Genomic DNA, 13,295 nt, shown 5'->3' on the forward strand with positions numbered 1-13,295 from the left:
TCGATCTTCTGAAACTGGAGTTATGGATGGTTGTTAGCCACTCTGTGGGTGCTGTAAATCAAACCCAACCTTCTGCAAAAGCAGCCAGTGCTCTTAAACCACTGAGCTATTTCTAGCTTCCCTCTTAAATTAGTTTTAAAAGTTTACATTATCTTACTTCTTTAAAATTTTATGCCCAAATTATTTTCCTTTTATGTTATAGCTACTGCTTGACTCCAAGGTCCTCTCAATACTTGAACTATTCATTTATCAGACACATCTACAAGTAAAACAAGAGTCCTCTTCTAAAGTACAGATGGCTGTTTGGGGACAGGGCAAGTCAGCATTACTGACTACCAGTTACTGTAGCATTCTTAAGTGTCAGAGAACTTCGTTTACTTCCCTCCTCTTAGTTCAGGTCTATGGGGAGCGTGCTGGGCTCTCGGGGTCCCTGCGCGCACTCCCGGAATGATGGGGATCAGTCTCCTGCGGCTCTGCTCTCAGCCCCTGCAAGCGGTGGCGGGTCTGGCCGCGAGCGGGTCTGCTTCTCTGGTTGTGCATTGCTGTCCGCCGCTTCGGTGCTGAAAGTCCCTGCTGCTGAGGCTTTGCTCAGCTGGCTTTCGCGGGTTGCTGGTTCTCCGCTGCTTCCTTGTGTCTCTCTGCTGCTGGAGCGTTGTCCAGCCGTGTTTCCGCCCTTATTTCACCCGTGTACTTTCCTCAATATGCGAGTTCCACCAGCTGCTGGACCATGCGGGAAAGTAAGGGGCGGCTGAAGCTGGGTGAGTCGGTGATGGAGGAATGCTGCCCCCCGGGGAGACTAGATTGCAGGCAGGAGACACAGGACCCAGTCCAGTCAGATTTAGTGTTACAGCTCTTTATTCCAAGTCTCAGTGACCCAGTTCCTGCTCTAGCTCCAAATCATTGAGAGAAGACTGGAATATTTTATACTGTAGGGGCAGTGGTAAAAGCTTTAGCTGATAGGCACTTTGGGGATGCCTCATTTGCGTGTGGAAATGGGCTCCCGCCAGGCTGCCAGACTGTCAGACTGCTTGAAAAATCACATAGGAAAGCATGGTATTTCCAGAGCCAGAGGCCATGTTTTCTATGGCAGCTACTTCAAAGGAGAGTGAGTCAGGAAAATGCTAGGAAAGACACACTGCTGTTAAAAGGAGTCTTCTGCATATGAAACCGAGCTCGTGAGCTTTCCGGACATGGAGAGACTGCTACTTTATACAGCAGGGGTCCCCAACACAGGTCCATGAATATAAATGAGATAAAGGGAACTGTTTCTTATGAAATGTTGAGCAAGCAGGAAAAGAGGGCAAAGGAAAGGATTGCTTGATGCTTGAGCTTAAATTACACTTGAGCAATTCCTTTTTTTTTTTTTTTCTGATGAGGCACTGAATTTTATTGCTGTTACTTAATGGAGCATGGAGGGTTACTTACAGGAGGAGAAATGACAGAAATACAATTACATCATTAAGAGCCCATCTTAGCATATGTAATGAAAGATGAAAGCTATAAACCTAGAGTTCACTGCAGAATTTTCAGGCAGCTTAACCGGTATGAGAGTGCCTTATCCAGGCAGCTTGGCTGGTCTGATGGTGCCTCTCAGCAGGCCTCACTGCTTATATACACGTGAGGAGGGAAGGACCTAGTGGAACCGGTCATTTCTGAGGTTTCCTGAAGCTACTGAGCTGTTCATTTCCTAAGCTCAATGATCTTCCCAGTGGTATGGAATGTTTCACATCCCTTTTACTATCTTGCCTCTTAATGATGTTCTCTGCAGGATGTGTTTTCCCTCCCAGCAGATCATCCTGTATCTTTGGAGCATCTCTCAAAGATGAAATGTTTGCTTTCAAAGGAAATTCATGTTGAATACTGGTTTAGGTAATTGCACCCATTTGGATACTCTGCCCTGTTTATTGGATGTGTTGGAAGGGCTGGATAATGCTGGATACTCCAGAGACTAGGATCCCTTTGTGGAGAGCCCTGTGGCACTGTTCACCCCTACCTTTTGGGCAGAATGAAATTTGCTTAACTGTAAATGCAAGACACACAGCAAGTGCACATCCTGTCTGGCCCCACTTGCTAGTCTTCCCCTAATGTGGTGGATGCCCCACACTATGATGTCAGAATGTACTGACCTCAGTATGCTCTGCCTGACCAATGGAAATTCAGGGCAACATTGAGGTGAACTCATAGCTCCCTGAACACTGTCACCATGCCAGTCACCGGATCCTCAAACTGAGACCTCATGTCTGAACAATTATTCCCTGTTTCAAGAACCCCACATCCCCTTTCAACCCCTGACACTTGTCAGGCCTTTTATTGTGTACTTTTAAAAATCTTGCAATTTTTTAATTACAAAATAATTTTCCAACAAGATGTAAGAATTGCTAGAACCAGAGCCCTCAAAGCCAAATACCATTAACTCATGGTTCCTTAGATTAACTATGAGTTTCTTTTTTTCAGCCTTAATTGTATATACCTCATGGAACCTCATCTAGAAAGCTATTAGTTCTTTCTCCTTTATAGCATACTTCATAAAACTTCAATGCAATAAAAACCACTAACCTTATAGCAACAAATCATTAAGAAAGTTATAATCGCCATGTATAATTATTGCAACAGATGTGAGAATTTTTAATAGCACAACATTTCAATTCTTAAAAAGGAAAAAGTTATTTTTCTTTACTCTAATATTTTTATTATTTTTAGGCATATGCAAATAATATCCTCACTCCTAGATGTTCATTCTTTGAACCACTGCTATGACAGAGAGAACAGTAAAAGCTTAGATATAGGTTTAATGTGTTCAGATTGGCAATATACTTAGTAAACTCAAATGTAAATTTGACAGTGGTTTTCAAATGTTAGAACATAGCAGGCATAGATCTGCACATTATGAGCTTGACATGATTCATCTAGACACACTTGTGAGTTTTTTGTTAGAAACAGAAGAGCCTTATTGACAGTATTATTTTGCATTTTTAATAAAATCCATTCCTTTCTCCTGTGAGGTATAGATAGTATTTATATGACCAATTAATTTCCCAGTAGATAAATGGGTAACAAACATAAACATACAATTCCCAAAAGAGGAAATAAAAGCAAAAGCATCTAATAAATATATGTTCAAAGTATGTGTTTAGTCTCATTAGCAATGAGATAAATGCAAATTTAAAGAAAAATATGTGTGATGATTTATTTCCCTGTTGAAAGGAGTAAAAAGAAAAACAGCAATGCAGAATGGTGGCTACAAAAGGGACAGAAAAAGGTAGATGCCTCGAGTCTGCCAGTCTGCAAGCAGCAGGGACATCCCCTTAGCGGCAGGTGCTTATGGAATGAATGCTTGAGGAGGCAGGGGAAATAGGAAATATGTCATCAGTCCTTAGTGTGTTAGGTAACTTGACAGTCATTAGCCAGCCAAAGAGGATGGACTCCTCCCTCGTAGTAAGCTTTGGACTCCACCTTCAATTTCCCTGGTAACACTAGGAAAGGAAGCAACAGCTTTGTCCTTCTTGAGATTTAAAATATCATATTAAAAGGTTCAGGGTTTGTTGAGGGATATTAAGGGATATTATTGACTTCTTCCTGGTCAAAAAAGTGGAATCTGAGCTTTATCTCTGGTCCTGGTTGAGTGGCATTTCGATCTGCTTTAAAGATTAGAACATTACACACTACTGTCACCTCTTTTAAGAGTTAATCTAAGCTGGGCGTAGTGGCACACACATCTTTAATCCCAGCACTAGGGAGGTAGAGGCAGGTGGATCTCTGTGAGTTTGATGTCAGACAGGTCTACATAGAGAGTTCCAGGCCAGCTGGCTACAGGGAAACCTTGTCTCAAAAAAAGAAAAAAGAAAAAAAAATGCATTAATATAGCTAGGCCTGTCAATCACCTGGTCAGGAGATCACCAAGACTCTGGAAGACATGCTGAGGAGATGGGAGGAATAATTATCCCCTTAACGTGATATGTACTTATACCTCCCAGAGGCTCCACCCCCAATGCAGTTTCTGCTTTTATGAGTTCTAATTCAAAAAGCCATGACTTTTTCTTTTTATCTCTTTTTCGGATACAAACCAACATCCTAAGCATGTTTGTTCCAAACTCCTAAGCATGCTTGCTTTAAAATCTTAAGCATGCTTGCTTTAAAATCCAAGGCATGCTTGCTCTGATACTCTGGATTCTCTCACTGTTCCTCTGAAGACACCCCCAGCCCTTTCCAGAGCTGCTTCTAAGGTCCATGCCTAAGTAAAAAGGCCTGCTTTCCTCTCCTCGTTTCCATTTTCCTCTCCTTGGAGGCTGCCAAGATTTACAGATTGCTTGCCTTATTGCTTTTCTTTTAAACTCTAATAAAATGATCCTTAAGCTTTCTTTTGAGTTCATACCTCAAGATGAAGAGCTACCAGCAATCAGTGGATTCTGAGGGAGGGAGAATCAGTTTTCTCCAGGGGCTGGTTCCTTAAGCAGTTATCTAATTCCAAATGGCCAGCCCTAAATTAACAGGTACTAAATAGACTCAGTTCACTATATACGTGTGTGTGTGTGTGTGTGTGTGTGTGTGTGTGTGTGTGTGTGTGTATAATAACAGCAAGCAAATAAGAGGACAAGAAATTGAGGGAGTTGGGGACATGGGAGTGGTTGGTGGGGGATTGGGAGGGATGGAAATAACGGAAAGACAATGGAATATTGCCGCCTACATTCAGGGCAGTCTTTCCCCTTTGTTCTCTCTTAAAATTGCCCTCAAAGATGCACCCAGAGGTGTGCTTTACAAATCACTCACATATGAAATTCCCCAAAATAAAAATATTACAGAAATTAAAAAGAAAAAAAAGACTAAGAAAGGCAGGCCAATTCCCCAATAACAATAACATCCAGTGTTTTCTGGAACCCAGTGGTTCTGGAAGCCCAAAAACAGTTTTAGTGCCTTAATAAGTGATTCTCTCTTGAGGTGCTCTGTCAAGATGTCTTGGACTCTTTCTAATGTCTGGCCCCAACTAGAGAGAGAGAGAGAGAGAGAGAGAGAGAGAGAGAGAGACTGTCTTGATTGCAAAGTCTAAAGGAACCGCCTAATCAGCACAGCTGGATCTCAGCGTGTGCTATCCAGACCTGAGCAATCAACTGAAGGAAGGATTTACTGTATTCACATTTTCAGAGGTTTCAGTGCCACTTCACAGAGCAGAGTCAGGAAACAGAAAATCTTGCTTAGGCTCTTTCCTTTCCCTTTCTAGTCTATCCTGCCTCCATGGGATACTGCCACCTACATTCAGAGCAGTCTTTCCCCCTTAGTTCTCTCTTAAAATTGCCCTTTACAAATCACTTAGGTAATTTTCATCCCAGCAAAGTTAAGATCAGCCATCACGAGGCCTTCACAGAACTCACTTGCTCTTTCTGCCAGCTCTGCTTTTGTAGGAATGACTTTTCAATATAGACATAATCTAGCCTAAAGACTTTTACTTAATATTGCAACCAAAAAGTTACTGTTTATAATGTAAACCATGTGCTCTAGTGACCTAGCATTCCAACTGCCCTCTACCCAAGATATTGAAAGAATGGCCTTATGCTTGATTAACATATCAAAGCACTGGAATCAGTGACATTTTCATTGCAAACAGTGGTAATAGTTGGGAAAATCTGTCTGAAACTGTGTATGAAAGATATTCTAGACCTAGGGATCAAGGAGCAAGATTCTCTGATAAGGGTGGATCCTAGCTTTACTTCCCCAATTTATACTGGTTCAATAAAAGAATGAGTGAAGCCTGGCTTGGGAGCACAGTTCTGCATGACATCTAAAAGAAAAGGTGGTTCTCAGAGTTGGGGCCCAGCCTTAAAACTAATGCTAAGAGGCAGGCTGCTTCTATATTCACCTGTAACTGTCATGTGGCTTAGTAACACTGCATGCTTTTCTTTGAATTGGCTGCACTGTAAAGCCAGCTCTTGAATGTGGTACCCCTGCTAGGTATGTGTGATTCCAAATAGCCAATTTCTTCATTCTAGGAAAACGTTCTTTCAAGTTCCTTGTACAAATACACAGTGAGGGTCCAGTGACTTAGAGAGCATGTGATCACTTTCAAACTGCAACATCTAGAGGAATTTACTACTTGCTATCAGTGGTCTTCTTTGGAATGGTCCTTTTTTTTTTTTTTTTTTTTAAATCTGGAATCTATACCTTCTTTTTTCTGATTATAAATATAGTGGTATAGATTTTGTTTAGACTTTCAACCTGGCTCATAAAAATGTCATCCATTTATCAAAGACTATCAAGAAAGGACTGAAATGGCAAAACAGACTCCATATTATTCTAGCTAACTTTTGCTCACCTCATGTTTCTGCCCCATCACTCCCTCTGCTCTTACTAACTGGAGCCAGAATGGGCCTATGCATTTGGGAGTACATTGTTTTTACAATGCTGGGAAATTTACAACTGGCCAGGTAGACTGTTCTCATCTAGCTACACCTGCAGCTCCAAAAGTCCACTGTTTCTGCAATTCTGAAAATATTGTTTTTCCTAACCAAAACTCAGAAACTTTTTGTTAACTGAAAACCTCTTTGTCAACTGACCTGTCCCTGGTCTAGTGTAACTATGGTAATCTGATGTAACTCGTTATTGGATTTGCCCCTAGCATGATGCAATTGTGATTTTAAGCTTTATAAACCCTGCTCTGCTTCTCCTGGAGTGTTCTTTTGGATGTGAGCTGACTCTCACCCACAGATATTACTAATTAAAAGACTTAATCCGACCATCACTATGTGGCATTCCTCTGTGCCTTTCATTAGGTATTACAAGGCTATCACTACTGCTTTTCAAATTAGCATTTTAAAATTTGAATTCTGCAGCAGGAGGCATCAGCAACAGGAGGCAAGAAATGCATGGGCAGACCTGTCCCCGTTAACCAGGGCAACCATGCTTCTCTAACTGTTCTTTAACTCCTGACTCTGGGTAAGATTTTTATATAAAAAATGATAGTAAAAATATGATGAAAATGTCAGCAACTTCAGTAATCAAACAGAAGCAATGAGCCAAATGCTGGCATTAATTGACTAAGAATTAGCTAAGGCAGAAGTGACTCAATCAATTAGAAACTGAACTCCACTTGTTCATGTTTAGAGTCTAATATTTGAAAAAAAATAAAACTAGTTAATCACTGAAATACCTCAAATCTGTACCTGTTCCTACAGCTCAACCCTAGGCAGTTCTGCCACCTTCTCCAGCATACACCTGGACTAGGGGCAGTCAGCTGCCCTCCGCCCCCTACTCTATGATAGAGAGCCAGTATTAAGAGTTCATCAACCACTCCTTGTTCTGGCCAACAAAACGTGGCAGGCAGTGATGCATGTTATTCAGTACTGAAGTGGTTTTTAAAAAGATGCATAATTTACTGGGCTTTCTTGTCATTGGGATTTAGGAGGACAAAGCTTGTGAGGAGGATGCCTCTGCCCTCAAGTCCTTGGTGGCTGTTCAGGGTGGAGGGCCTTGCCTAGTAATGGCTGTTTAGCACAAGTGAGAAACAGCTCTGTGTGCTTAAGCTGAGCATTCTACCTTTACAACAGCAAAATTTAACACTATACCCTGGAATGAAATCTGGAGACCAGGTTTTTCAGGACGGGTCATTCATAGGCTGTGGCTGTAGAAACAAAGTTAGATGCTTCCAGTGAGGTGGGGGTGGAGCGAAGGAGGAATGAATAACAACTAGCTAAGGAAACTGATTTGGAGGTTAAAACAGGGACTCTGAATCAAATAGACCTACATATAGGCCAAATAGATTTCAGTATTTTCTCTCTGAGTTTGAGAAAGCTGTCAATCTTTTGCTTTTCAAGTCTGAAATCTAGCACCTACATTATAGGGTTGACTGGAAAGTTTAACACACACACACACACACACACACACACACACACACATAGAATTCAGCACAGTAACTAATGTTAAGTCACATACTCAGGTGCCCTTTCTATCTTCTTTTCCCTCTAACCTTTTCTAAGCTTGGTAGAAGCTTAACTTTTCTAAGCTTTTATTTCACAGACTCTGTAACTAGATTCCTCAAAATTTAAAGTCTCCACTCTAAGGTCAGCTTTTCCAATATCCCAGTTAGTGTTTTGAATCTAGAACTGAATGCTGCCAAATCCACTCTTTTATTACTATTTGTAGTGCACTAGGACTCTCGAGAAGAAATCACCATGCATGTAACTGAGTGTAACGCTGAGCTAGAGTCAGTGTGCAGCACTGTTAGCTCTCCCCTTACCCACTGACCAGCTCTTTTCTGCTCAAGTTCACATAAAGGCACCCACTTCTTCCTGTCTTTTCGGTTGTCTTCTCTATCAGCCTCTATCTGGTCTCTATGTTTATTTGTTTCTGCCTTCCTGATCTTAAAGAAGTATCTTTGTGGTTGGGGGTATAGCCGAATGGAGACTTGTCTAGCATGCACAAGGCCTTCAAAGACAGAATGGGTAGAGGAAGGAAAGGACTGAAGGAGAATAGATTGATTGACATCTTAAATTTTATTAGAAATAAAAGAGAAGCCATCATATAAAAATATAAAAACAAAGAAAAAAAGTAAAACACTGCATGGGTTATGAACAAAAAGTTTCAGGTAATCAGGGATGCCTGGGGGAGTTAGAGGCTAGAGCTATCCAACAATGCTCACCACCATGTTCTGATCATAGAAATTGCCAGATCCTAAAGTCCTCATAATCTTACTGAATTTTAATAAGCTGCATCCCTTAATCTCTCCCTATTTCAATCTGAGACAGAATGTTTTTATATTCCAAAATGGTTCTGGCTGGACATGTTTTTCAAAAAGAGGCACAAGATTGAAAACGATGCTGAGAAATACTCTTCCAGTGAGATGGAGGCCCAAGTTCCCTGTGGGAAAGAGGCTGAGAAGCAACTCTGAAAAAAACTCCTGGATAGGGACCAGGATGCATTGACCAATCAGTCTTTGGTGAATTCAGACATTTGTTGTGTTTTCTTATTTTTGTGTAAAGCTGGGCTTTTGGGACACTTCGTGTAGTTTTAGTGTTCTAAGACGAGTGGAAAAAAATGTGTTCTTTAAAAAAAAAAAAAAAAAAAAACCTGAGCATTTTAATGGGGGAATCAGGCAATTCTTACGGGTACAGTGTCCCTTGCTAGGGTTAGGGAAGATCTGAGGGGGCATCTGGAATCCTCCTCTAAAGCAGCTTCTCCTGATGTACCCACATTGCGTGGAAAACCACATGGGCCTCACAATTTTACAAACAAGGACTTCTGGGTTGTTTTCTTTTGGTTGGGCCAGGAGCTTGCAACCCATTTGCAGAGACGAAATGATGAACACTCTCTACATCCAATGGGTGTCCCTCCCGGCTTGCCCAAGGCAGCACCGATCCCTTACAGGAACAAGAGGCTCGCACCCTGCAATTGTCTCCTCTGTTTGTGAAGTTAAAAAACCAAACCAAACTCCTCCAAAGACCCACGTGGAGAAGAGACTCCAGCGTTCTGTTCTGGCGGGATGCTCCTTCCTGCCGCATCACTTGTGTCAGCTCCCAGCATCCGTTCACATCCCAGCCCTGGGCTTGCAGCACTAATCCCTAAATTCGGGTCTCGGACCCGCGCTGGCCAGGTCGCAGGTTCGGGTCCCCAGGCCGCACTCCGAGCTCACTGGGCTGCTGCCGCTGGGGCCCAGGCTGCCCAGTGCCTGCCGCTGGGTTCGGGCCGCCGCGCCCTCGCCGCCGCTGCCCGGCTTCACTTTCACTTTCGGTCCCAGGGCGGCGAGGCAAGCGGCAGCGGCGGCGAAGGTGAGGCGGCGAGGCTCGGACCCCAAGTGGGCGCCTGGCCCTTGGGGACAGGGCTGCGGGCCGCCTGGGCGGGCTCTGGCTGTCGTGTACCGGCGAGGCGGAGGCGGGAGCGGGAGGGGGCGGCGCGGCTAGGAAGCCGGGGGCGACCGAGCGCGGGGCAGCGCCGGACCGCAGGACCTGCCCCGCGCGGCTCGGGGGCCGCCTGGAGGGCCCGGCCGCGGGGCTCGCGCGCTGCCGGGTGTGCCCCTCTGTCGGGCGGGCGAGCCTGTGGCCACGCTCCGCCTTGCTGCTGGAGGCCTGCCAGGCGCTCCTTTCGCGACCGGAGGTCGTGGAGAGCACCTTGAGGGTGCTGTAGGGGGTAAATGTGGCTTTGGAGAGGGGAGGGGGCGGTGCCAGGTTCCCAGGCCAGGCGGTGCGTAGGGAACCCTCACCCCAGCCCCAGGTACTTCTTCCTGGCAGTTCTTTCAGCACGTTGCTTAGATAGCGCTCTTCTGTTTGGGACAATCCAGTCTCTGAGCGCCTCACTCTCAAAATATGCTGCTGGTGTGGGGAATTTCATAAAAGGGCAGAAAGGAGCACAAGTGCACACATTTTCTAAGCTTTTGATGAGGGTTCTTTGTGTAACTCAGGTTCAGAAACAGCTAATGTTTTCTATTAAATGCCCAGAGTACTACTGTTAGCTCAATAAGTGAACGACAATGGAGAAAAGTTTTTTCTTTCGCTTGACCACAGTAGTCACAGGCCTCACGCTACCCTTCTCCTACTCGGATTTGGCAATGTACCCTGGGGAAGCGGCACCTTTTGAGATGGACCTAAATAGAAAAATTCTGCTATATTTACATAAATTTAACTCCATATTAAGATACTTTGCCAGAAGTGATCATTTATTTTTCGTGCTTGTTAACTTCACTGTTTAGAAAAGTTTGGAAGCAGGTGTATTGCTGATTATTGATTTGTTTTGCGTTCTATGGTGGCCCAATGCCAGGGAACAGCCAGTTGCTTCTGACTTAATGAGCAGGAATAGTTAGACTCACCAGAGACAGCTCAAGTAACATCCTTAAAATGGCCGACCCTTCTTGGCTTGAGGTAAAGTTAGGTTACCGGGGCTGCCACACATTAACAACAAGCAGTTCTTTAGTTCAACAGACACAAAAGAAAAGTACTTTAAAAAAATTTTTTTTTATCTTGCCGTGAAGTACAAAAGTGTCCTTTAAAAACCCATCTCTGTCTACAGTACCTGTTGAAATTTCATCTTAGATATTTTTTTTAGCCATCAAAGTTTAAAAATTTTAATAAATGAGCCCAAGATCCTTTCTCCTTTTTAAACTATATACTTCTAGTCTTCTCCATCTCAATAAAAGGCACCTATTCTTACCAGATATTCTTTCTAGAGGCATAGCCTTTCTTGATAATTGACTTCTCTTAGCCCCATTCCAGCACTCCCTAAATATAGAGTCATCTCCTCTCACACTCAACCCAAAACCTTTGTGCCTGCTGCTTCCTATTCTCCATGTAGCAATCGGGGCGATTTTATTAATTTGTGAATTAGATCCCAAGACCTTCTAACTCAAAACCCTTCCAGATTTCTCAGTGTGCTTAGAATACCATTCTAGTCCTGAACATACCTGTAGGAGCATGCCATGGTCTGGCCTCTAACCACCTCTCCAGAAGCGCCTCCCCCCTATCTTGTGTTTGGCCTTCACTTGGTTTTAGAACCAGTATTATCTAGTCTCAGTCTGCACATATGCTTGCTGTTCCCTGTGTGTGGAACACCCTTTATCTTAATTTACATTTTGTTCTTTAAGATTTAGCTAAAATTTACTCTTGAGAGCCTTTACCATAATGCAACTTGGCCTAATCTTACTCCCTTTTCACATTGCAGGTGTGTGTGTGTGTGTGTGTGTGTGTGTGTGTAGAACTAACCTGTCACCACCATCACTGAATCTCTGAAGCCAGAAAACTGTGTTAATGTGGTATTGCTAGGACCCCCCCCCAAAAGGCCCCAAATAGGTTCTCAGTATGTATTTGTGAAATACATTACTGAGAAATTTTAACTTACTTAATCATTACAGCAACCCTGTGAGGGAGGTATTGGAGTTTCTTTTACCATAACGAAAATGAAACTGAGATTAAGTAATCTATCCAAGGTCATATAGTAGGTAATGGAGCAAAAAGTAAAAGCTAGACTTCCTTTTTTGGCACATATGTTTTATTCATCTATAATTTGTGTGTGTGTGTGTGTGTGTGTGTGTAAACACCACAGACTATCAGAATTCTTAACTAAAACTCTGTGTGTGTATGTGTGTGTGTGTGTGTGTGTGTAAACACCACAAAATACCACTCAGAATTCTTAACTAAAACTGTGTGCATTGTGTGTCTAGATAACATGCAGAAGAAGCATGAGTGTACTCACATCAGAAATCAGAAAGTAAAAGCACAAAGGTTTAGAACCTGGATAGAGTACAAAAGCAGGAGTTTATGATTACCGATAAGCTGTATTGCAACTAATTTACACTTGACTGAGTTACATGAGTGTGTGTGTGTGTGTGTGTGTGTGTCTAAAAAGGAATTTATTGGAGAGAGATGGCAAGTGTAAAATGCCTGACACTGTATAAGAAGTTTGTAGATGTTCTTTTTCTCTTCCACTTCTGTCACTCAGTTAGTGAAGAGCTGCAGATACTGAATAAGCTACAATTTTAGAGAACTTTCTTCCCCTTCATCTCTCTTAGAAACCGGTAATAAAGTCAGATCTTAGGAGACCAGGCAGAACTACAAAATGCTGTGCTTGGAACTAGAACATTTATGTCAGAAGACAAGAACAACTAATTTTTCAAGGGATGAACTAAACACACTGAAACATGATCACACCTTGGTAGGGATTAGCAAAAGAATTATCAGTGAAATACTGTTTTTACTGCACTGAGGGCTTTTTATTCTATTTTTTTAAATCAAGCCCCTCTCATGTTCAAGATGGGAAATGTGGAGATAGATGCATTGCTGCTCTCCAAGAGTTTCCAGTGCAGTAGGGAAGATATTTTGATCATCAGGGATAGTATGCAGCAGGGTGTAGTGAGATGCTATGAGAACACAGGAAGTGCTGGGTGTCAAACTCATGCCAGGAATATTGTGAGAAGGGTTCTCAGGGATGCCTGGTATGAATTGGACCCTGAAAGGCAGAAGAAAGGTATTGGGAGGGAAGGAATCTTTGAAAAGAGATGTAGATAAGAAAAATTCCCAAGCATATTTTGGTAACAGTCAAAACCCAAAGTGGATACAAGGATATATGTGGCTTGGGGTAAGGGAAGGTTAGAGACTTGGTTCCAGACTCTGAGTAATGGAGGGCCTGGTTGCCTGGCTAAGCAGTCTAAGGGAAGAGGAGCCTCTGAAGATGATATTTTAGAGGAAGTTTTTCAGTCTGGTGATGTAGGAGAGGAGTTAGCATGTCAGTGATTAGCTTCAAACATCCACTGAATGCCTGTGATATAGCAGATTCAAAACCACAATCTTCTTGGAAGTTTATTTTAGTAATGAGAAATTATATAT

At 42.8% G+C, this 13,295-nt stretch overlaps 1 protein-coding gene across 2 annotated transcripts in view; it reads left to right on the forward strand.

The window, feature by feature from the left end:
- Positions 1–9,357: 9,357 nt before the first annotated feature.
- The window catches only part of Erap1 (endoplasmic reticulum aminopeptidase 1), a 31,247-nt gene continuing 27,309 nt past the window's right edge, over positions 9,358–13,295 (forward strand). Inside the window, exon 1 of one of the 2 annotated variants that reach the window (XM_008830543.3) lies at positions 9,358–9,752. The gene's annotated coding sequence lies outside the window, so the exon portion shown is untranslated. The remainder of the gene's footprint in view (positions 9,753–13,295) is intronic. The other variant, XM_029562272.1, reaches the window with a different exon arrangement.

The sequence above is a fragment of the Nannospalax galili genome, unplaced genomic scaffold, assembly GCF_000622305.1.
Source record: "Nannospalax galili isolate Female #2095 unplaced genomic scaffold, S.galili_v1.0 scaffold1014, whole genome shotgun sequence".
NCBI classification, from domain to species: Eukaryota; Metazoa; Chordata; class Mammalia; order Rodentia; family Spalacidae; genus Nannospalax; species Nannospalax galili.